Consider the following 25,255-nt stretch of genomic DNA (forward strand, 5'->3'; position numbering starts at 1 on the left):
CTGTCAAAAATACAGCAGCTGCGCACTTGTTTTTCCTTGTGTCGTTTTCGAGGCTACCGGCCATTGGGGCGTGAACCACCGACCAGAGACTCTTACCAACATCCCAAGGAATGATTTGAACCATGGCTAAGGGCCCTAGGCCAGCCACAATCCGCATCACACCAAATCTTAACCGAAGGGTCCAACCGAGAGCAACGTGCATGCGTGTGTAGTGTTTATGCTATGATCGATGTCTTGCGTCGTTCCAGTGGCCATTTGATTGACCATGGCACGATCTAGACATCTAGGAGCATGATATGAACCGTGGCTAAGGGCCATAGGCCAACCAAGATCCACACCAAGCCACAAAAGAAACGAACCATATGCTGAAAAATGGAAGGGCCGAATGGGGAAAGGGGCTGTTCTTGTTGATTATTTAAAAACCGATGAGCCATGGACCAAGCCACCAAAAGGGCAACTTAGTCACGTCTTAGACATGCTAGGGAAGTGATCCAACCATGGCTAAAGGCCCTTGGGGCAGCCAAGATCAGATCCACAACCCTTGACACAAAACTGAAATTTCGAATCACATTTCTGCACTTATGGGGAACTTGCTGTCATTCTGAATTTCCAGCAAGCATGGGGCTGGTTTGAATGGACCAACATGGTCCTAATGCATCCTACTACATGTATACAAGCCGCCTTGGGAGCCTGGAGTCGATCCAATACCTGAAACCATCAAAACTCAGAAAAACGTGAAGCTTGTCAAGGGAAGGGCCGAAATTCTGCATGTGTGTTCCAAAATATTTTGACATGTATCTCGGTTTTTGCTTGCTAAAACATGATCATGTACTGAAAAATAAATGATAATATGACTTGATTGAGGTTTGAAAGAAATCTAGACATGCCTGGTTTCGTTTTGAAAGAAAACGAACGAAACAACGACGACGCGGCACGGAGGAGGTGGAGCGCTTCTCTTGCTCTTTCTAGTTCTCGATTTTTTTCTTGCCTTCCCTCTAGCTAAGACTCACGATTTTTACACTGAAAATGGATCTGAATGGTGAGGTATTTCGGTGGAGAGGGAGAGGGATTGAGTGGTTATGAAGGTGAGGAGAAGGGTGCACAAAAATAGGATCATATCAAGACCAAGTCCACTCCCCTTTTGAATTTGAATTTTGAATTGATATCAAATGAGTTGGTGGATGCTTCTAGGAGGTGGTGGCCGAAATTTTGCTTATTTTCTAGTCTAGGATATGTCCATTAATTAATTAAATTGTGCTCCCAAAAATCCTAGAATTATCCTACAACTTACATGCAAAGAAATGGTCAAAAGGTTGATGAGTTGGCAATTAAATTGTCTAGCAACTATGGGGGCCGAAAATTGCAATAAAATGAAGGGGAAATATTGTTATCTAGTCAACTAATAATCCTTGAAAGCCTTACTAATCCTTTAATTAATTTAGTGAGCTAACCCATTAATTTAATAACTTAAATGAGTTCATTTCTTAATCACCTCAAATAATTAAATTAAAATCCTCAACTAACTTAAATAATTCCTTAAACTTCTTTTTAACTTAAATGAACTTACTTGCTAGCTAAATTAACTTCTGGAAATATTTCTCAAATCTTAAATTCTATCTCAAAACTCCAACTCCAGTCCGGCCTCACTGAAATAACTGAAATGCTAAAAATCAAACTGCTGAACTGAAATAATAAATAATTAAATTCAAACAAATGCATTTAAAATAATCATGCAATGAAGTCAATTAAATTTAAAAATCTAGAATTATGCATGGCTTATACGTCTACTGATTTACGGGTTCTACACAGCGGATCCCACCACTGAGGCCAAATATATTGCTGCATCAGATACAGCAAAGGAGGCTGTTTGGATAAAGAATTTCGTCCAAGAGTTGGACGTCGTTCCTATGGAGTTGCTTCTGTCCCGGTGTTGTGTGACAACACGAGAGCTATAGCTCAAGCAAAGGAGCCAAGGTCTCATCAGAAGTCCAAACATGTATTGAGAAAGTACCACATCCTCCGAGAGATTGTGGAAAGAGGAGTAGTGTCGATTGACAAAGTCGGCTCCACAGATAATGTTGCTGATCTACTAACTAAGCCTTTACCTGGACCATTATTCGAGAAGAATCGCGAATTGATGGGTTTGAAGCATATGGGTAGTTGGCTCTAGTGCAAGTGGGAGATTGTTAGAGTAGGTGCACGTCGAGCCAAGTGTTGGCCAAGTATTCACAATGAAACTCTATGTATAAACAATTTTTATTTTAATAATATTTGAAATTATTGTTTTGGCACTTCTTTATCTGTATACCCATGCTAGTTGCATAGATAAAGTCCTTGAATATACAAATAGTAGAAAGAATATGAGATGCTCATATGATGAGTATCATGAAACTCATATTTGGAATACTGTATATTCTAAACAGTTCCTAGTCGATTCAGCCGCCGCTAAGAAGGATATAGGCCGCTCGAGTTCGAGACTATTATCTGCGATGTGAGTACCATGTTTCATTGGTAGGGGACATTGTGATGTCCGAGCATGCAGATAGGTGCTCCTGGTAGAGTGCACTAAACAACCCTCCATAAAGGACTTTCCAAGTGGTTCTCACTTATCGAGTGGAAACGTCCTAGTTTATGGTTGTACACCATTAGTCCTTATGACCCGGGACAACATTGAGACTCTATGTGCTAGCATTACACTTTGACTTGTTTACCGACTCTCATGGGGTCATCAGGTGGCAAGGTTGGGTGTTTTGTCGAAACATATAGGAGTCGATGCATTGTAGTCGGGGATTCACCGCTTATCTTCGGGTATGGATATCCTATGTGATCTCATGTGCATGTAGTTTGAAATATCTGATCAGAGTATGGTGGTAATTAAGAAAGGGGTTTCTTAGATTACAACATCGATGCAACTACGACATGACACATAATATCGATTCATTGACAACTCTCGATATACCAATGGTTGTCGAATCGGTCGGGATATATGAGTTGAAGGGACCGTACTGTACGCTAACCATAATTGAATGGTTCTTGCAGGCACTATTATTTGATACCTAGGGAATCATGTAAGCGATGCTACTAGGCGTTTAATATGATTGGTTGGGTACTATCAGACTTGAGTTATGACGTTCTTGTTATCAAGGAGTTGATAATTAAGAATGGAGCAATTGGGGTATGCTCGAATAAGGACATGTTTAGTCCGAATCACATGGAGATGTGAACCCACGGCTAGTTGTATCAATGAACCATTGAGGGCCACACAAGTGCTTTCTAGATCCCGTTGAGAAGTTAAAATAGTTCAATATGTTGAACGGCTTATAAAGGAGTTTATAAGCATAAATAATATAAAAGTATGACTTCTATAAGGAGAATGTAACTTTTAATTTGAGGAAGTGTTCCTAAATTAAAAGTTGGCCAAACAAATAATGTATTTGAAAATTGTGATTTTCATAAACATTATTATGGACTAAATTAAATTAATTCAAATGTTGAATTAATTAAACACTAGTGGACCTAGTAGAGTCCAAATAATTAAATTAATTCAAGTGTTGGATTAATTAAATAACATTGAGCCTTGTAGAGCCCAATTAGAAATAATTATTAAACTAGTGGACTTGATTAATATCAAGTAAAGTTTAAATGGACTCAAATATGTTTGGGATATTTAAATAAAAGTCCATGGACCTTGTAATTGTTATAAGCCCAAATAGAATTGCATGCATGGGAGATGAAAGGTTGGGAGACAACATTTTCAATGTCCAAGGCATGGCATGCTTTTGGGACAACATAACCTTTTTGCTAAACCAAGAAAAGTCTTCCTTTCATTCCATGAGCTTGAGTTGGCCGAAATTTTGGGGATACTCCTTCATTTTTCTCTCATTTTCTTCTTCAATTGTTGAGGAAAGAAAACACTTCTCAAAGAAAAATCCTTTTATTTTTCTAGTGCAAAATAAGAGGGGATCTAGCTTGCAAGTGGTGGGCCTAATTTTGAAGGAAGGAAGCTTGTAGATCTTCTTGCCATTCAAGAGCTAAGGTGTTTACACCTTAGTTGGAGCCATCATCAATCTCAAGAGATTGATAGGTATATTTTTCTTAACGCCCTATGTATGACATTTTGGTGTTTTATATTTGCTACACACTATAGGCTTAGGGTGCTCGGTTTTCTTGTTGAAAAACAAATTTTGAAACTTCGGTTGCGTATTGGGGCACCTTAATCGATCCCCTTTCACCAGCAATGATCGCAATACGGACGTGGCTTTCGCGGTTTGTTGTCAGATGTAGATTTTGCCGCAAAAGGATGGTTGGAGTCGGATGAGCACATCGCCGATGCCTCCGCAGGGGTCGAAGACGACAATGGTGATTCGCCCATCATCACTTTTTGTGAGGGCCCGTGCTCCTGATTAATTTTTAATTATCAAACAACCAGAATTTATTAGCGTAAACAGCGAAAACGAGTAAAAATTTTCCATTTGGGGCCTACAGAAATTTCGGCATGACCTTCCCGTAAATAGGACATAACAAAAAAATTCAAAACAACACAACAAAACCTTTATACTCGAAAATAAAGTCCAATAAAACAAACAGAATACCAAATCGCACACAGAGCCGGCTAGGCTCGATCACACCAAAGAGGATCCAACACTTAAAATACAACCATACAAATACACGAGGCATCTCCTCGGCAAATGACTCAATATATAGTATAAATATCTGAGGACTCCAAACTCAAACCGACTCACTGGGCTCCACTGACAGACGCTCCGCCAGCTGCATCAGAACCACCTGTATAACCTGCTATGGAATCACAAAACAAACCACAGCAGCCCCGAGGGACAGGGGTCAAACCCTAGTCTGAAGATCAAATAAATTACAGCATAAATAAATGACATGTAATAAAATCAATGCAATGCAATGCATGTAGGGTACCAATAATCTCGGGTATCAAACTGGATCCAAAGAAACGAAAGCAACAACTGTGGCCACATGTGCCAGGGGTGTGACTTTTCAAATACGCCCTCGGCCATGCACATCTGCGTCAGGGGTGTCAGTTGCAGAACTGCTCGGCCCTTCCGCTAGTCATCAGAGGTGTGACGCTCAAACGCCCTCAGCTCTGATGTCTAAATAACTCATCCAAGAGTAAACAGAGATATCGGAAACAACAGAGTCATGGCTCGATATGAATGCGTGCTCAACAATGCATATAAATTCACAAATTATTCCAATATATTTAAAAAATCACATTTATTTTTAAAAATGAGGAATAATCCTAAAATACACCCAAACAGCACAAAGAGCACATAAACACATAGTTTTCATAAAATCACATCAATTTAATTACACGTTGTTATAGACGCTGTAAAGAATCGATCAATCCGTACCTTAACCTTCAAATTAAATTACCACAATAGTTTATAAACTCCTCGGTGCTTCCTGGCTACTAAAACCTGTGGCAAATAATTAATTACCATCAAATAAATATTCAACTTTTAGCCAAAAACAATTTACTAATTCCAGCTTGGACCTAAGCTCGGTTGTAAGGCCATAAATCAACCAAATCTTAACCAAAACATACTTATCATGTTAGGTATGATTTAATGGGGTGGGGCCTACACATTAAATAATATAATAATTAAAACTTCTTTTCCCACATATCCCACATCGTTATGATAACAAAACTGAACGAATTAATCGATTATAAATTGTAGAACCTGTAAATCGGACTACGTATAAGCCATGCATAATTTTCAGTATTTAATTAAAATGATGTTATTGCATGAGTATCTAAATTCTTTTCTTTAAATTTAATTATTTTTTTATGCAGTAGTTTAACTAATATCCTTTCAGTTAATTAAGTAAGACCGGACTGGAGTTGGAGTTTTGAGATAAAATTTAATATTAAGAAAACATTCTTAGAATTTATTTAAGATAAATAATAAGTCAATTTAATGTAAAAGAATGTTTGAGAAATTATTTAATAATTTGAGATAAGTAGTAAATAAAGTTCAATAATTAATATCTCAATTCACTAAAATATTTAATGAGTAGATAAAACACTAAAGATTTAAAATACATTATTTAAGCAATATTTCCCCTCCACTTAATAGCATAATTTCGGCCACCTCATATGTGATTTAATATTTCTTTGGCAACTCACCACCTTTGACTCTTTCCTTATTATTTTTTGGTATGATAACCCTTTCACTTTTAATCACCATTAATTAATAAGCAATCAATATCTTAGCCTTGTTTGAGTAGGAGGAATCGGTCATCATATCACCCCTCAATCCCACCTAATGACACCTCATTCCTTATCTAGCTAACAACTAGGATAGAAAGTGAGGAGCTTGCCATTTTGTATCCCATTTAATTAGTAAACTCCCCTCACTCCAAGCCATTCTCTCCCCACCATTATCACCGAAATTCAGAGCTTAATCAGAGCAAAAATCGTGAGACTCCTAGCAAGAAAAAAGAGAAAAAAATCGTGTAGGAAAGAAGAACATTCCGTCTCCGCCGCGCCGCGTCGTCGTTTCGTTTGTTTTTCATTCGAAACAAACCAAGGCATGTTTATATTTTTCCTTTCACTCTTCAATCAAGCCATAATATGATTTTAAACCTTTCATGATCAAGATTTTATGAGGTAAAAACCGAAATATTTGACAGCACATTTTTGAAACATGTACAGAAAGTTTTTCTTCCTTGTGCTCCTCATGGCTTGGCTTCTTTTGACGGTTTCAGGTGGTTGGCTTAAGTCCAGGCTTTCCAGGCTGCTTCTAGGAATGTTATAGGGTGTGTTAGGAAAGGATTAGTCCATTGGTTTAAGCCCTTTTTCCCTCAGAAACACGAAATGACAGCAACCTCCCCATAGTGCAAAATTGGATTTCGAAAATTCTGGTTTTGTTTGTCTAAGGATGGTTCGAATCTTGGTTGGCTCTTGGGCCTGTAACCCTGGTTTAAACCCTTTCCTAGAATGTATAGGACGTGACCAAGATTCCCTTTAATGGCTTGGTTCACGTTCCAATCAGTTTTTTAAAAATAAACAAGAACAGCCCCCTTCGATCCCTTTCATTTTCTGCATGAGTTGGTGTTCGGTTATTAAGTTGGTATGGATCTTGGTTGGCTTCTGGCCCTTAGCCACGGTCCATACCATACCCCTTGATGTCTAGATCATGCCATGGGCAATCAAATGGCCGCTGGAGTGGTCCATGACATCAAACGAAGCAACTCGCCCCACGCGCACAGGTTCGCCTCTCAGGTGGAAGTTCGGGTGATCCATGGTGTTGCTTGGATTTTGGCTGGCCTAGGACGCTTAGCCATGGTTCAATCCAACCCTTAGGATGTTGGGAAGAGGTTATGGTTGGTGGTTCAAGCCCCAATGGCCATTAACCTCGCAAACAAACCAAAGAAACGGAAGCGCCGCTGCTGTATTTTTGTGACAGCAAGTTGTGCTTCGGTTCAGAGGTGTGTTTCGAGTTCTTGTTTGGCTTTTAGCCTATGGTCTTAGACTGGAAAGTACCCCATTGAGTTAGAAAGGTCATGTTTTTGGCCGTTTGTGATTTGGTCAAGTTTAGAGGGCGTACGAGAATTTACGGTGCAATGTGCCAAAGTGACTCTCGAAAGAGCGTTTCATGTTTTTGGCCTCCATTCACCAAATTTCGAAATACTGACATGTTAAGAGCATTATTTCATCATTTTAAGTGTATTTTAATCATGAATGAACGATGGTTCGGTGTTGGTTCGGGATGGCACGGAGTCATGATTAAATACCAAGTCATTGGGCGTAATTGTCTCGTTTTTGGAGTCAATTACCAAGTTTGAGCGAGTAAATCATTTGCATATTTTTCATGTTAGATTTAAGTCGCAGCGAGCCTAGGAACGATCCAACCCATTCGGTAAAATTAATACAGGATATTTAATTATGTTATTTAATTATATTACGTGCAAAAATATAAAATATTCATTTTTGAGATTTATGCGATATTGCTTGTGGTCACTTCATTATCATGGGATTATTACTTCACCCGGTGGTCACTTACAGGTTCAGTTCAGTTCATTTATTGGTACGGATATCCAGTCCAAGGGCTGTGATGATCTCTACCGCCCAGTATACTGTGGTTTAGTCTGATCAGGCGATCCAGTTCAGTTCAGTTCAGGGGCCACTTGCGTAGAACATAATCTCAACAGAAAATTTATGACATGTTATTTTATTACAGGGCTCGATTGAGCAACCAGTTCACTTATGATTTTCAGTTCAGTTGTGCACGTATTATAATTACTCATGACATGATATTTTTACGTTACGCCAGACTCATGATATTTTTACCATGCATGCAATTTTATTATTATTACTTGTTATTTACGATATATGCATGCTGAGTCTTTAGACTCACTAGACTTGATTGTTGTAGGTACTGATGAGGTCGGGATCGAGGGCGGGGACCAGTGAGCCATATTGGGTCGGCAGTAGTGGAACCCGAGGACCTCATTTTCAGCACTTACTATTTTTATTCCAAACTCAGCATTTTTATTTTGTTGAATTATTTTAAGTTGTTATTTTGAAAACATTGTTTACTTCCGCTGCTACTTTAAACATTGAATATTTTTATCAGTTTATGAGGCATTTTAATTATTTAAAAAGAAAATTTCAAATTTTTCCGCAAATTTTCAAGTACGAATTTCGGGCCTCTACAGCTGGTATCAGAGCCTATGTTCTTGTAAAGAGTTGTACTACTAGTGACCTCGAGAAGCTCATGAAGTCACGTCTTTGGTATGTAAGTTTTACGTTTACGCATTTCGTTTACAGCATGAAATATTTTAACAACATGTTCTCATGAACTATTTTATGTTCAGATTTTGATTATTCAGTAGTTATTTAAAATTTTAAAGAAATTATGGAAATTATGCATGTTAGTTACGTATGGGTTATGTATGGAACAGTATGCCCCCTAGATGCATTCTTGAGCGTGCGAGAGATGATGAGCCTCGCCAGGAGGACAGGGAGGATCAGAGACAGGAGAGGAACGGGCCTCCACCCCCTCCACCTGACATGAATGCCCAGATGCTAGCTGGGATGACTCAGTTCTTCGCACAGTTTGCGGGGAACAATGCTGTGGCAGCCAGGCCGACAGGGCCCGAGGCTACTTATGAACGGTTTATGAAGATGCGTCCGAAGGAGTTTTCAGGGACGTCTGATCCCATGATTGCCGAGGGCTGGATTAAGTCCCTCGAGGTTATCTTCGAGTTCATGGAGCTTGGAGATGCAGACAGAGTTCGTTGTGCCACCTATCTATTCGGAGGAGATGCACGCCTATGGTGGGAAGGAGCATCAGTAGCTTTGAACTTGGCTACACTGAGTTGGACGCGCTTCACGGAGGTATTCTACTCCAAATATTTTACTGATGAGGTGCGTTCCAGATTGACCAGGGAGTTCATGACCCTGAGGCAGGGAGATATGACTGTTACGGAGTTCATCCGTAAGTTTGAGAGGGGTTTCCACTTTGTGCCCCTGATCGCCAATGATGCTGTAGCCAAACTGAGGCATTTTATGGATGGTCTGCGGCCGATCTTGCGCCGCGATGTTAGGGTGGCTGGCCCTACTACTTATGATGTTGCCATCTCCAGAGCTCTAGCTGCAGAGCAGGACCATCATGACATTGAGAGGGATCGTTAGGGTAAGCGACCGGTTCCAGTACCACACCATCCTCCTCCTCCTCAGCAGCAGCATCAGAACAAGAGGCCTTTCCACGGCCCACCCAAGAACAGAGGTCAGAGGCAGCTGCAACAAGGACGTGCAGTCCCAAGGACCTTTGAGCACCCAATCTGTCCCAAGTGCTCACGCCGCTATCCTGGAGCATGTATGTATGGTTCCGGGAAGTGTTACAAGTGTGGTAGTCCAGACCACTTGCTACCGCAATGCCCACAGGGAAGTCTGCCTACCCAAGGCAGAGTCTTTGATCTCCATGCAGCGGAGACGAACCCAGACACCATGCTCATGACAGGTATCTTACAGCTTTAAGTTTATATTTGAAATTCGATGTTTTGGGAATCTGGGTTAATATTTTGAACATAGAATTGACGATAGGATTGCATGCTCTAATCAGTGTTATTTTTGGGAATTTAGTTTAGGAGAACTCTGGCCTTTTCATGACTATAAGTTTAGTTCTTGTAATTATTGGGTTCAACTTAGAGTTCCAATCTTTCAGGGAGAATTTTTATATCCGGTTCCGTTACGAAAGCCTTGATAGATTCAGGGGCTACTCACTCGTTTATTTCGGAAGTCTTTGCTAACTTCCTCAAGGTCAAGACCGTTGGGTTAGATGTGGCGTATTCAGTAGTACTGCCTTCTGGAGATGAGATGACAGCTACCAATGTGATCCGAGACATAGACCTCGAGCTTCATGGCAATCTTGTTTATGCGGATCTTATTGTACTGCCGATGCCAGAGTTTGACATCATTCTAGGGATGGACTGGCTATTGCGGAACAGTGTTTTGATTGACTTCCAGCGGAGATATGTTCTAGTCTGACCTCTTGGGATGACGCAGTTCTTATTCGAACCAGACATGTACTTTCCTTTACCGTGCATTATACCTTGTGTCCAGGCTAGGAAGCTCATGCATAGAGGGTGTCGGGCGTTTTTAGCAACTTTTATATCTGTCCCCAAGGCACCCAGTCAGTCAGCTTCAGATGTTCCGATTGTTAGAGACTTCTTAGACGTTTTTCCTGAGGACGTCTCTGGTATGCCACCCGGGAGAGATGTGGAGTTTTCTATTGAGCTTATGCCAGGTACGGCTCCGATTTCGAAAGCACCGTACCGACTAGCACCGACAGAAATGGCAGAACTTAAGAAATAGATTCAGGAACTTCTGGACAAGGAGTTCATTCGCCCGAGTTTTTCTCCATGGGGCGCACCAGTCTTGGTTGTGAAGAAGAATGATGGTTCTATGAGGCTCTGCATTGACTACCGGGAGTTGAACAGGGTGACAGTGAAGAACAAGTATCCACTTCCGCAGATTGAAGATTTATTTGATCAGTTGCAGGGAGCTTCGGTATTCTCGAAGATTGACTTGCGTTCCGGTTATCACCAGTTGAGAGTGAAAGATGCCGATGTTTCCAAGACTGCTTTTAGGACTCGTTATGGCCACTTCAAGTTCCTTGTGATGCCGTTCGGTTTGACGAATGCGCCAGCGATCTTCATGGATCTCATGAATCGCGTATTTCAGTCGTATCTTGACCAGTTTGTGATAGTGTTCATAGAAGACATTCTCGTATACTCGAAGAATCAGGAGGATCACAGCAGACATCTGACCACTGTGTTGCAGACCTTGCAAAAGCATAGGTTATTCGCAAAGTTCAGTAAATGCGAATTCTGGTTAGAGAAAGTGGCATTCTTAGGCCACATTGTTTCTAGCAGCGGTATTGAGGTAGACCCAGCGAAAGTTGCAGCAGTCAGAGATTGGGTTGTGCCGCAGAATGCATCAGAGATCCGCAGTTTCCTCGGGCTAGCAGGATATTATCAGAATTTTATTCAGGGATTCTCCTCTATTGCCGTTCCACTCACATCATTTACAAAGAAGAATGTTAAATTTGTGTGGAGCGATGAGTGTCAGAAGAGCTTCGATACTTTGAAGCAAGCTCTTATCTCAGCACCAGTTTTGGCCATGCCGTTAGGGCCCGGAGATTTTGTTTTGTATACCGATGCTTCGAAGCTCGGTTTGGGCGCAGTGTTGATGCAGCATGGGAAGGTGATTGTAAAGGCCCGTATTTCGTATTCATATTTTAGCGGAATTATTAAAAATTATCTAAATAAATAATTATCTTGCCTCATTTATAAAATAAACATGTAAATAATTTTAACTTTAAAATAACAGCGGAAGCAAATATTGTTTTCAACCAACAATTTAAAAATAATCCAACGTAAACAACAATTTAAAATAATCCAACGTATTAAAACTGAGTTTGAATAATAAAAGGTGCATAAACCAAAACATGAGGTCCTCGGGTTTTCTACTGCTGCCACAAGATAGCTCACTGGTCTACGCCCTCCGTCTCGACCTCATCAGTACCTACAACAATCAAGTCTAGTGAGTCTAAAGACTCAACATGTATATATCGTGAATAACAAGTAATATATATCATAAAATTGCATGCAACGTAAAAATAAAGTATCGTAAAACGTGCAGTGAAAATCGTATCATGAATAATTATAACCACGTGCATATCTGAAAATCACACGTAAAAGCTTTGCTCCATAGAGCTCTGTCATATCATATCATAATTTTTTTGTAGAGATAATGTTTCTAAGCAAGTGGCCCATAACATAACGTGAGCGCCTGATCAGACTAAACCACAGTATACTGGGCGGTAGAGATCACCACAGCCCTTGGACTGGATATCCATACCCATACATAATCGTAAACCGGTCGTAAGTCACCGGGTGGAGAGGTCCTCGGTTGCGCCTACCGACTTCCAAACCCATAAACATAAGGTGGCCACAAGACATATCGCATATATCTCAAAAATAAACATTTTATATTTTTATGCACGTAATATAATTATAAACTTATTTTTACCGGATGAGTTGGATCGTTCCCATGCTTGCTGCGACTTAATTCTAATATGTGACACATGCAATAAATCCTAACTTGACAAAAACTTAACAATCGAACTAAAAACGAGATGATTAGAACCAATAACTTGATTTTTAATCATGGCTTCGTACCAACCCGAACCAACATTAAACCGACATTTAACCATGATTAAAAATACCCCTAACCTACTGAAAAATGTTCATGATGATAGCTGTACACGAAAATTGGTGAATGGAATCCAAAAACATAAAACACTCTTCCGAGAGTCATTTTGGCACCTTGCACCGTAAATTCTCGTGCGACCTCAAAACTCAACCGAATCACAAACGGCCAAAAACATGACTTTCCTAACTCATTAAGGTACTGTCCAGTCCAAGGCCATGGGCTAAAAGCCAACCAAGAACTCAAACAAGCAACAAAATCGAAATGAAAGTTGCTGTCAAAAATCCAGCAGTAGCAGCTTGTGTATTTGTGGTATAAACTCTGAAATTTAATGACCATTGGCTTGAACCACCAACCAAGGACTCTTACCAATATCCTAAGGCATGGCTTGGACCATGGCTAAGGGCTAAAAGCGAACCACAACCCAAGCAACCGCCTAGAACAAGAACAGAATACCAGCCGAGAGCACCCCTTGGGGTGGAGTCTTGTAATGAAATATATTTTACTGTCTTGTCTCATTCCAAGGGTCATTTGATCGACCATGGCTCGATCTAGACATAATGGAGTGTTGTATGAACCATGGCTATGGGCTATAAGCCAACCACAATCCATCCAACACCCAAAAACCGAAACCATACTCACACAATTCAGAAACTAAAAGAAATCGAATGATGCTTGTGATGCTGTTTTAAAAATCTGATGGAACCACAAACCAGGCTTTGAAAAGACACTTTGGTCACGTCCTAGACATGATAAGTGAGGGTTCTAACCATGGCTACAGTCCCTAGGACAGCTAAGATTCGAACACTCACCTTAACCACCCAAATGACCAAAACCGTGACTCATTTCTGCACCTAAGGGAAAGTTGCTGTCATTTATTTGTTTGTGCGTGTATGGATGTAAACCAACGAACCAAAAACACCCTAACACACTCTAAAACATTCCTAGAAGCATCCATGAATGCCTGGAATCGAGCAATCCCCTGTAAACAACACAAAAATCCAACCCGTGAAGCACAAAAACAAGAGCCGTGAGTGCCTTATACAGATTTCTTGCAAGTTGCTGGTATATTTCGTTTTATCTCATATGCTTGATCATATACTGATTTAAAATATCTAATATGACTTGATTGAAGAGCAAAGAAACCATATATACATGCCTGGAATTTGTTTTGAAGAAAACAAATCAATACGATGAATACGAGCGGCGGAACGGAGTTGGTTTCTTCTTCTTATTTCTGCTGCTGTTGCACGATTTTTATCAGCTGATCCTTCTGTTAATTTCGAAGTTTGTGGATGGAGGCTGCTAGGTAAAGAAGATGAAGGTTACAAGAGGTGATAAATGGGTCTTGAAGTGCATTTAGATGGGGGTTACAAGTGGGGGAATTTTGAATGGCACTTGGATTTCTTTCACCTTCTTGCTGCCGAAACTTTTCATTTTAAATCTTGCTGCACTCCTCGTTTATGTTAGGCTAATGGGTTGAGAAAAATTTTAAGGTGAATTATTGTTTTTGCATTACTCATAATTGATAACTTAAAAGTGGGAAATGAATATACTATAAAAGCCATTTAGGAGTGACTTGAATGGGGTTTACTAAAATTTTTGAATTGTCTTGACCGAATATTATTACTCATTTGCATGGTATATTATGGCTTAAAACTTGCGTTTTTATTATTTAAGGTTTTAAATACTTATTATACATTTTAGTGAACTAACACCTTAATTTAGGATAAGCTCTTGGCATTGCATGACCTCAAATTTAAATATTCAAATGCTATGTTTAATTTCTTGAATATATTATACTTAGATTAATTCATCCTCCATTGTTTACACATTTTACTTTAAACCTTAATTATATATTAACCTAAAGAACTTATTCACCAACTTAGCTCTAATTAATTTATTAAATCCCAAAGACATTCTTTTTCTTTAAATTAAATTATTCTTTGACTTAATTTAAATTTAGGAATATTTTTCTTATTATTAATCTTATTATTAATCTTATCTCTGATCCTCAAACTCGGGTTCGGCCTCGCGTATTTATCCTGAAAAGATAAAACTAGACATCTACCTTTAAAATAAATAATCATGACTTAAAATTATTAAAATAAATCAAACACTTCATATATATATAAAATATTCATTTTTAATTTAAATAGTAGCAATTATGCATGGCTTATACGTAATCTGATCTTCGGGTTCTACAGTGATAGCGTATGCTTCTCGACAGTTGAAAACCCATGAGAAGAACTACCCTACCCATGATCTAGAGTTGGCCGCCGTGGTATTTGCCTTGAAGATTTGGAGACATTATTTGTATGGGGAGAAGTGCCAGATATTTACCGACCATAAAAGCCTCAAGTATTTCTTTACACAGAAGGAGCTGAACATGCGTCAGAGACGTTGGTTGGAGTTAGTGAAGGATTACGACTGTGACATTAGCTACCACCCGGGCAAAGATAATGTAGTTGCGGATGCATTGAGCAGGAAGGTCACAGTGATGGCTCATTTGACGATTCAGATACCTCTTCAGTCTGAGATGCAGAGGTTTGATCTAGATACTTATCCTCGAGGTAGAGTTCCCTGCCTATCTACCTTGACTATTCAGTCCTCTCTTCTAGATCATATTCACAGTGGTCAGTCAGTAGATGAGCAGTTGACAAAGTGGAAGCAGAGGGATGAGGCCAAGGGCAGTGTCTTGTATACAGTCAGCGACGGTATAGTGAGATATCGCGACAGAATGTGGGTTCCTAGCAGTGGTTCTATCCGAGCAGATATTCTTTCTGAGGCCCATATGTCGCCGTACTCTATTCATCCTGGGAGTACGAAGATGTACAAAGACCTGTAGTTATTGTATTGGTGGCCTGGTATGAAGAAAGACGTCAGACGGTTTGTATCCGAGTGTCTGACATGTCAGCTTGTGAAAGCAGAGCATCAGAGACCAGCAGGTATGCTCAAGCCTCTTCCCATTCTCGAGTGGAAGTGGGAGAATGTCACCATGGACTTTGTGACCGGTTTGCCGAAGTCAGTCAGAGGATCAAATGCTATCTGGGTGATTGTTGATCGTCTTACCAAATCAGCGCACTTCTTGCCTATCAAGAAGACTTTCACCATGATTCAGTATGCAGAGTTGTATATCCGGGAGATAGTCCGACTTCATGGTATTCCAGTTTCTATAGTGTCTAACAGAGATCCCAGATTCACTTCTTCATTTTGGAAGAGTTTGCATTCGACTATGGGTACGAATTTGTTATTTAGCACAGCTTTCCACCCTCAGACAGATGGGCAGTCAGAGCAGGTTATTCAGATTTTGGAGGATCTTCTCCACGCTTGTGTTATGGATTTCTCTGGGAGTTGGGAGTCGAACTTGCCATTAGTGGAGTTCACCAATAACAACAGTTTCCAGTCGTCTATAGGTATGGCTCGGTATGAAACACTGTATGGTCGCAAGTGCAGATCTCCTATTCACTGGGATGAAGTAGGAGAAAGATCAGAGTTAGGTCCAGAGATTATTCAGCAGACTGCCGATGTAGTAGTCAAGATCCGGAATAGGATGAGGACAGCTCAGAGTCGACAGAAGAGTTATGCGGATCAGCGGAGGAGAGAGCTAGAGTTTGCCGTTGGCGACCATGTTTTTGTGAAGGTAGCACCTATGAAGGGTATCATGCGGTTCGGGAAGAAAGGGAAGCTCAGTCCGAGATTCATTGGAACATTCGAGATCCTCGACAGAGTTGGGACGTTAGCTTATCGTGTTGCTCTTCCGCCGAATCTGGCCGGAGTACACAATGTGTTCCACGTCTCTATGCTGAGGAAGTATATGGAAAACCCTTCGCAAGTGTTGAACTTGGAGCCGTTGCAGCTCACTCCGAACCTGTCTTATGAAGAGAGACCAGTGCAAATCTTAGACAGACAGGAAAAGAAGCTTCGGAACAAGCTGGTTAAGCGAGTGAAAGTCAAATAGCTTAATCATTCAGAGGAGGAAGTTACGTGAGAGTCTGAGCCAGAGATGAGGAGTCGGTATCCCGAGTTATTCGGTAAGTTTTAATTTCGAGGACGAAATTTCTTTTAAGGGGGGAGAGTTGTAGAACCCGTAAATCGGACTACGTCTAAGCCATGCATAATTTCCAGTATTTAAATTAAAATGATGTTATTGCATGAGTAACTAAATTCTTTTTTTTTAATTTAATTATTTTTTTTATGCAGTAGTTTAACTAATATCCTTTCAGTTAATTAAGTGAGGCCGGACTGGAGTTGGAGTTTTGAGATAAAATTTAATATTAAGAAAATATTCTTAGAATTTATTTAAGATAAATAATAAGTCAATTTAATGTAAAAGAATGTTTGAGAAATAATTTAATAATTTGAGATAAGTAGTAAATAAAGTTCAATAATTAATTTCTCAATTCACTAAAATATTTAATGGGCAGATAAAACACTAAAGATTTAAAATACATTATTTAAGCAATATTTTTCCTCCACTTAATAGCATAATTTCGACCACCTCATAGGTGATTTAATATTTCTTTGGCAGCTCATCACATTTGACTCTTTCCTTATTATTTCTTGGTATGATAACCCTTTCATTTTTAATCACCATTAATTAATAATCAATCAATATCTTAGCCTTGTTTGAGTAGGAGGAATCGGTCATCATATCACCCCTCAATCCCACCTAATGACACCTCATTCCTTATCTAGCTAACAACTAGGATAGAAAGTGAGGAGCTTGCCATTTTGTATCCCATTTAATTAGTAAACTCCCCTCACTCCTAGCCATTCTGTCCCCACCATTATCACCGAAATTCAGAGCTTAATCAGAGCAAAAATCGTGAGACTCCTAGCAAGAAACAAGAGAGAAAAATCGAGTAGGAAAGAAGAACACTCCGTCTCCGCCGCGCCGCGTCGTCGTTTCGTTTGTTTTTCATTCGAAACAAACCAAGGCATGTTTATATTTTTCCTTTCACTCTTCAATCAAGCTATAATATGATTTTAAACCTTTCATGATCAAGATTTTATGAGGTAAAAACCGAAATATTTGACAGCACATTTTTGAAACATGTACAGAAAGTTTGTCTTCCTTGTGCTCCTCACGGCTTGGCTTCTTTTGACGGTTTCAGGTGGTTGGCTCGAGTCCAGGCTTTCCAGGCTGCTTCTAGGAATGTTATAGGGTGTGTTAGGAAGGGATTAGTCCATTGGTTTAAGCCATTTTTCCCTCAGCAAAACGAAATGACAGCAACCTCCCCATAGTGCAGAATTGGATTTCGAAAATTCTGGTTTTGTTTGTCTAAGGATGGTTCGAATCTTGGTTGGATCTTGGGCCTGTACCCTGGTTTAAACCCTTCCTTAGCATGTCTAGGACATGACCAAGATGCCCTTTCATGGCTTGGTTCACGTCCCAATCGGTTTTTTAAAAATAAACAAGAACAGCCCCCTTCGATCCCTTTCATTTTCTGCATGAGTTGGTGTTCGGTTATTAGGTTGGTATGGATCTTGTCTGGCATCTGGCCCTTAGCCACGGTCCATACCATACCCCTTGATGTCTAGATCATGCCATGGTCAATCAAATGGCCGCTGGAATGGTCCATGACAGCAAACGAAGCAACTCGCCCCACGCGCGCAGGTTCGCCTCTCGGGTGGAAGTTCGGGTGATCCATGGTGTTGATTGGATTTTGGCTGGCCTAGGGCCCTTAGCCATGGTTCAAGCCAACCCTTAGGATGTTGGGAAGAGGTTATGGTCGGTGGTTCAAGCCCCAATGGCCATTAACCTTGCAAACAACGCAAAGAAACGCAAGCGCCGCTGCTGTATTTTTGTGACAGCAAGTTGTGCTTCGGTTCAGAGGTGTGTTTCGAGTTCTTGGTTGGCTTTTAGCCTACGGTCTTAGATTGAACAGTACCCCATTGAGTTAGGAAGGTCAAGTTTTTTTCCGTTTGTGATTTGGTCAAGTTTAGAGGGCGTACGAAAATTTACGGTGCAATGTGCCAAAGTGACTCTCGAAAGAGCGTTTCATGTTTTTGGCCTCCATTCACCATGAAACATGTACAGAAAGTTTGTCTTCCTTGTGCTCCTCACGGCTTGGCTTCTTTTGACGGTTTCAGGTGGTTGGCTCGAGTCCAGGCTTTCCAGGCTGCTTCTAGGAGTGTTATAGGGTGTGTTAGGAAGGGATTAGTCCATTGGTTTAAGCCATTTTTCCCTCAGCAAAACGAAATGACAGCAACCTCCCCATAGTGCAGAATTGGATTTCGAAAATTCTGGTTTTGTTTGTCTAAGGATGGTTCGAATCTTGGTTGGATCTTGGGCCTGTACCCTGGTTTAAACCCTTCCTTAGCATGTCTAGGACATGACCAAGATGCCCTTTCATGGCTTGGTTCACGTCCCAATCGGTTTTTTAAAAATAAACAAGAACACCCCCTTCGATCCCTTTCATTTTCTGCATGAGTTGGTGTTCGGTTATTAGGTTGGTATGGATCTTGTTTGGCATCTGGCCCTTAGCCACGGTCCATACCATACCCCTTGATGTCTAGATCATGCCATGGTCAATCAAATGGCCGCTGGAATGGTCCATGACAGCAAACGAAGCAACTCGCCCCACGCGCGCAGGTTCGCCTCTCGGGTGGAAGTTCGGGTGATCCATGGTGTTGATTTGATTTTGGCTGGCCTAGGGCCCTTAGCCATGGTTCAAGCCAACCCTTAGGATGTTGGGAAGAGGTTATGGTCGGTGGTTCAAGCCCCAATGGCCATTAACCTTGCAAACAACGCAAAGAAACGCAAGCGCCGCTGCTGTATTTTTGTGACAGCAAGTTGTGCTTCGGTTCAGAGGTGTGTTTCGAGTTCTTGGTTGGCTTTTAGCCTACGGTCTTAGATTGAACAGTACCCCATTGAGTTAGGAAGGTCAAGTTTTTTTCCGTTTGTGATTTGGTCAAGTTTAGAGGGCGTACGAAAATTTACGGTGCAATGTGCCAAAGTGACTCTCGAAAGAGCGTTTCATGTTTTTGGCCTCCATTCACCAAATTTCGAAATACTGACATGTTAGGAGCATTATTTCATCATTTTAAGTGTATTTTAATCATGACTAAATGATGGTTCAGTGTTGGTTTGGGTTGGCACGGAGTCATGATTAAATACCAAGTCATTGGGCGTAATTGTCTCGTTTTTGGAGTCAATTACCAAGTTTGAGCGAGTAAATCATTTGCATATTTTTCATGTTAGATTTAAGTCGCAGCGAGCCTGGGAACGATCCAACTCATTCGGTAAAATTAATACAGGATATTTAATTATGTTATTTAATTATATTACGTGCAAAAATATAAAATATTCATTTTTGAGATTTATGCGATATTGCTTGTGGTCACTTCATTATCATGGGATTATTACTTCACCCGGTGGTCACTTACAGGTTCAGTTCAGTTCATTTATTGGTACGGATATCCAGTCCAAGGGCTGTGATGATCTCTACCGCCCAGTATACTGTGGTTTAGTCTGATCAGGCGATCCAGTTCAGTTCAGTTCAGGGGCCACTTGCGTAGAACATAATCCCAACAGAAAATTTATGACATGTTATTTTATTACAGGGCTCGATTGAGCAACCAGTTCACTTATGATTTTCAGTTCAGTTGTGCACGTATTATAATTACTCATGACATGATATTTTTACGTTACGCCAGACTCATGATATTTTTACGATGCATGCAATTTTATTATTATTACTTGTTATTTACGATATATGCATGCTGAGTCTTTAGACTCACTAGACTTGATTGTTGTAGGTACTGATGAGGTCGGGATCGAGGGCGGGGACCAGTGAGCCATCTTGGGTCGGCAGTAGTGGAACCCAAGGACCTCATTTTCAGCACTTACTATTTTTATTCCGAACTCAGCATTTTTATTTTGTTGAATTATTTTAAGTTGTTATTTGAAAACATTGTTTACTTCCGCTGTTACTTTAAACATTGAATCTTTTTATCAGTTTATGAGGCATTTTAATTATTTAAAAAGAAAATTTTAAATTTTTTCGCAAATTTTCAAGTACGAATTTCGGGCCTCTACATAAATAGAGCTCAATTCCTTCAGTTTTTTTATCCCAAAATCAAAAGCTTTTCAGCTTTGATAAAAAAGAGAGCGCATAGAAAAAAAAGTGTATTTTTTTCTTGAGTGCGGGAATTCTCTTGTGTGAGTTAGAGAAATTATTTTCTCGGTATACTCGGGTTTGGGAGTGAGAAATATTGAGTGTATTGGTGTATACACTTGTTGTAATATTTTTTCCAGTTATAAAAGTTGTAGTAGCTCCGTGACGTAGCCTATATTGGGTGAACCACGTAAATCTTTGTGTTCTTGTTGATTATTTTATTCCGTATTTTTGGGTACTATTATCATCTTGATCGGCATCGCTTCGGTGCAATTTCCCAACAACTGGTATCAGAGCCTTGTTGTGAAAATTCTTAAGAATTCTGAGTATGCTCTGTGGTTGCAGCTTTGTCTGATCTTCCATATCAGAAAAGATTTTCTAGATTTTTTGTTAAGGCTAGAGAAGTGATGGCCAGAGATGATGGATCGGGACCGAGAATCAACAAGTTCGACGGAACAGATTTTTCGTTGGTTACAGATAAAAGATTATTTGTATAGCAAGAAGTTGCATCAACCTCTATCTGGAAAGAAACCGGAAAAGATGGAGGATGATGACTGGAAGCTTCTTGACCGACAAGTGTAAGGTGTAATACGATTGACCCTAACGAAGAACGTGGCACATAACGTGGCGGAGGCAAAAACAACAGAGGAAATGATGTCCATTTTGTCGGACATGTACGAAAAGCCATCAGCAAATAATAAAGTACATCTCATGAAGAAGTTATTTAACTTGAAGATGAGAGAAGATGCATCGGTGGCTAAACACATCAATGAATTCAACACGATTGTTTCATAGCTAACATCGGTTGAAATTAAATTTGATGATGAGATTCGGGCACTTATTCTTTTGGCGTCTTTACCAGACAATTGGGAACCGATGCGGGCAGCGGTTAGCAACTCTGTTGGAAAAAGAAAGCTACAATTCAATGATGTCAGAGATCAAATTCTTGCTGAAGAAGTTCGCAAGATGGATTCGGGTGAAGGAACATCATCGAGATCTACTCTAAATCTCGAGAACAGAGGAAAGGGCAGGAGTGGCGAAAAGAGTTTCAACCAATGGCATGGAAGGTCCAAGTCAAGAAATGGAAAAGACAACAACACATTTGAAAAGAATGTGAAGTGCTGGAGCTGTGGTGAGACTGGTCACTTGAAAAAGAATTGAAAATCAACAAAGAATGACGCTAATGTTGTTACTGAGGATGTACATGATGCTCTATTACTATCCATGGAAAGCCCGGTTGATTCTTGGGTTATGGACTCGGGAGCTTCGTTTCATACCACTGGTAATCGTGATGTATTCGATAATTACATTGCGGGAGATTACGGTAAAGTTTTCCTGGCTGATGGAAAACCTTTGGAAATAATTGGTATGGGTGATATCCGGATGAAGATGACAAATGAATCTGTCTGGAAAATCAACAAAGTAAGGCATGTAACAAAGTTGACACACAATCTGATTTCAGTGGGACAGCTTGACGACGAAGGTCATAAGGTGACCTTTGAAGATGGTTCCTAGAAAGTGAAAAAGGGAGCCATGATTGTTGCTCGAGGAAAGAAAACTGGAATACTTTATATGACTTCCAGTTTGAGAAATAAATTAGCGGCTGTGGATACTGGAGCTAATTCAAGTCTATGGCATAGTAGGCTTGGGGATACGAGTGAGAAGGGAATGAAAATGCTTGTTTCAAATGGAAAGCTACCGGAATTAAAGATCGTTGAACACAATCCGTGTGAAGCTGTATTTTTTGGAAAGCAAAAAAAGGTGAGCTTTTCAAAAGAGGTTAGAAAACCGAAATCGACGGATTTGGAACTGGTACATACTGATGTATGTGGACCATCTCATGTGACATCCCTTGGAGATCACTCAAGATATTATGGCACTACTGTTGACGATTCGAGCAGGAAATTTTGGGTTTATTTTGTGAAAAATAAATCGGATGTATATGAGACCTTTAAACAATGGGAGTTAGCCATGGAAGATGTGATGGATTCACTGTCATCCAATCACATGTGGGAATTGTCAGAACTTCCTGAAGGTAAAAGAAGTTTTACATAGCAAGTGGGAGTATCGGTTAGAACATGACGGTAGCAAGCGGTACAAAGAAATACTTGTTGTAAAATGTGAAAAGTAAGTCATTGGTTACACTGATATTTTCTCTCTGGTGGTAAAGTTAACTACTATCAGGACTGTACTTGGATTGATGGTAAAAGAAGATTTACATCTGGAACAGTTAGATGTAAAGCCGACGTTTCTTCATGGTGAGCTAGATGAAGAAATGAATAAATCACAGGGATTTGAACTACGATGGAAAGAGAAAATGGTGTGCAAACTTTAGAAGAGCTTGTATGGTCTCAAACAAGCTTCAAGATAGTGGTACAAGAAGTTTGATGGTGTAATGAATAATGATGGTTTTCTGAGGTATCAGGCTGATCAATATTGTTATGTGAAGCTTGATGGTTATTATATCATACTACTGATATATGTAGATGATATGTTGATAGCAAGAGCTTGTCTGGAGGAGATTGATAAACTTGAGAAAGAGTTATCAAAGGAATTTGCTTTGAAGGATTTGGGTACTGCAAAACAAATCCTTGGAATGAGGATCCTTAGAGATCGGATGAATGAAGTCTTGAAGCTTGAGAAGATTCCTGGAAGCAAGAATCCAGCTGACATACTCACGAAGGCTGTTATCATTAAAAAACTGAAGTTGCGTTTGACTTCAGTTGGTCTCCTGGACTAACAAAGGAGGTATGAGCTGCTGCACTGATGGTGTGAAGACATGATTGAATCAAGTCTTCAAGTGGGAGAATTGTTAGGTATGATTTAATGAGGTAGGGCCCACACATTAAATAATATAATAATTAAAACATATTTTCCCACATATCCCACATCGTTATGATAACAAAACTGAACGAATTAATCGATTATAAATAGAGCTCAATTCCTTCAGTTATTGTATCCCAAAATCAAAAGCTTTTCAGCTTTGATAAAAAAGAGAGCGCATAGAAAAAATGAGTGTATTTTTTTCTTGAGTGCGAGAATTCTCTTGTGTGAGTTAGAGAAATTATTTTCTCGGTATACTCGGGTTTGGGAGTGAGAAATATTGAGTGTATTGGTGTATACATTTGTTGTAATATTTCTTCCAGTTATAAAAATTGTAGAAGCTCCGTGGACGTAGCCTATATTGGGTGAACCACGTAAATCTTTGTGTTCTTGTTGATTATTTTATTCCGCATTTTTGGGTACTATTATCATCTTGATCGGCATTGCTTCGGTGCAATTTCCCAACATATCATACATGGCTGGAATCCTAACTCAAAATACCATATTTAGTCATAAGACATCAAAATGAAATTCAATCATTTTGACACTGAACAACGCCCAAAACCAGCAACCATGAGATGCAAGGTCTGTGACAGATTTAGTTTAGACACTTATGAATATAAAATTCATATCTAACTCCTCATTGACTCAAATCGATATCCGCCAATTGGAGATGAAAGAAAACTCAAATATATAAGTTTTCCTAGAAAAAACAATTTCCAGAATCCTAACAGATAAATCCCAGAATTTACTAGAAGGCGCTACTACATGCACACTTCGCGGACAGAAGTCTGTACTGAGCAGTTTCGGCAAAATAAGCATAATGACCTCATATCTTAATGGAATTTAACGAATCTTATATCAATACAAAGAAAACGCATAGCTCTACAACTCTTAATTGAATCACAAGTCTAGAATCCGAGATCAAAAATGTCATAAACTCGAATTACAGTAGCTACTCTTCACAGCTCCAACACAGAATTCCATTTTGACACATTTTAGTAGAAAAATCATATCAAATCCGTTTTTAATTGGAATTCCATTTTGTCAGTGGCTATAGAAAGCTGACACATAGAGCTATAAGTGCTATTTGAACCACAAGTCAAGATTCTTAGTGCAATCCACACAAAAACCCAAAAATCAGAAGCCAAAAACCTGCAACTCGAAAAACAGAAACCAACTTCTTCCATGGATAAAATTTTGAAAACCTAGGCTTAGGGATTACTTTCAAAAGATTTCCTTGAACTGAAATAAAGCTAGAATCAACCTCTTCACACTCTAAAGAACCAAGAAAAATAGAAATCAAGAGCTGGAAAGGAAACGCAGCAACTTGGAAGAAACATGGTAAAAAGAAACAAGCTCCTCTATGATGATTATGGCAAGGAGAGCTGAGGGACTTCTTGGGCTAACTTGGGAGAGCTATGGAGACCCACTTCCTAGCAGCCAGAGGCGACGAGTAGCTGCTCACGATGGAGAAGAAAAAAAAATGGATGGAAGAGAAGAGACAAGAAGAAACGAGAAACTTAAAGGAAGAAATGGATTGGGCTTGGGGCAAATG

At 39.8% G+C, this 25,255-nt stretch overlaps 1 long non-coding RNA gene across 1 annotated transcript; it reads right to left on the bottom strand.

Annotated features, from left to right (window-relative positions):
- Positions 1 to 4,488: 4,488 nt before the first annotated feature.
- On the bottom strand, positions 4,489 to 24,977 carry LOC142547818 (uncharacterized). Its single transcript, XR_012820746.1, has 3 exons — positions 24,923 to 24,977; positions 5,382 to 5,447; positions 4,489 to 4,794 (listed from the first exon to the last, which is right to left on the bottom strand). It is a non-coding gene; the product is annotated as an uncharacterized LOC142547818 (long non-coding RNA).
- Between the last annotated feature and the right edge of the window lie 278 nt (positions 24,978 to 25,255).

The sequence above is a fragment of the Primulina tabacum genome, chromosome 5 (genome assembly GCF_025594145.1).
Source record: "Primulina tabacum isolate GXHZ01 chromosome 5, ASM2559414v2, whole genome shotgun sequence".
Classification (NCBI taxonomy): Eukaryota; Viridiplantae; Streptophyta; class Magnoliopsida; order Lamiales; family Gesneriaceae; genus Primulina; species Primulina tabacum.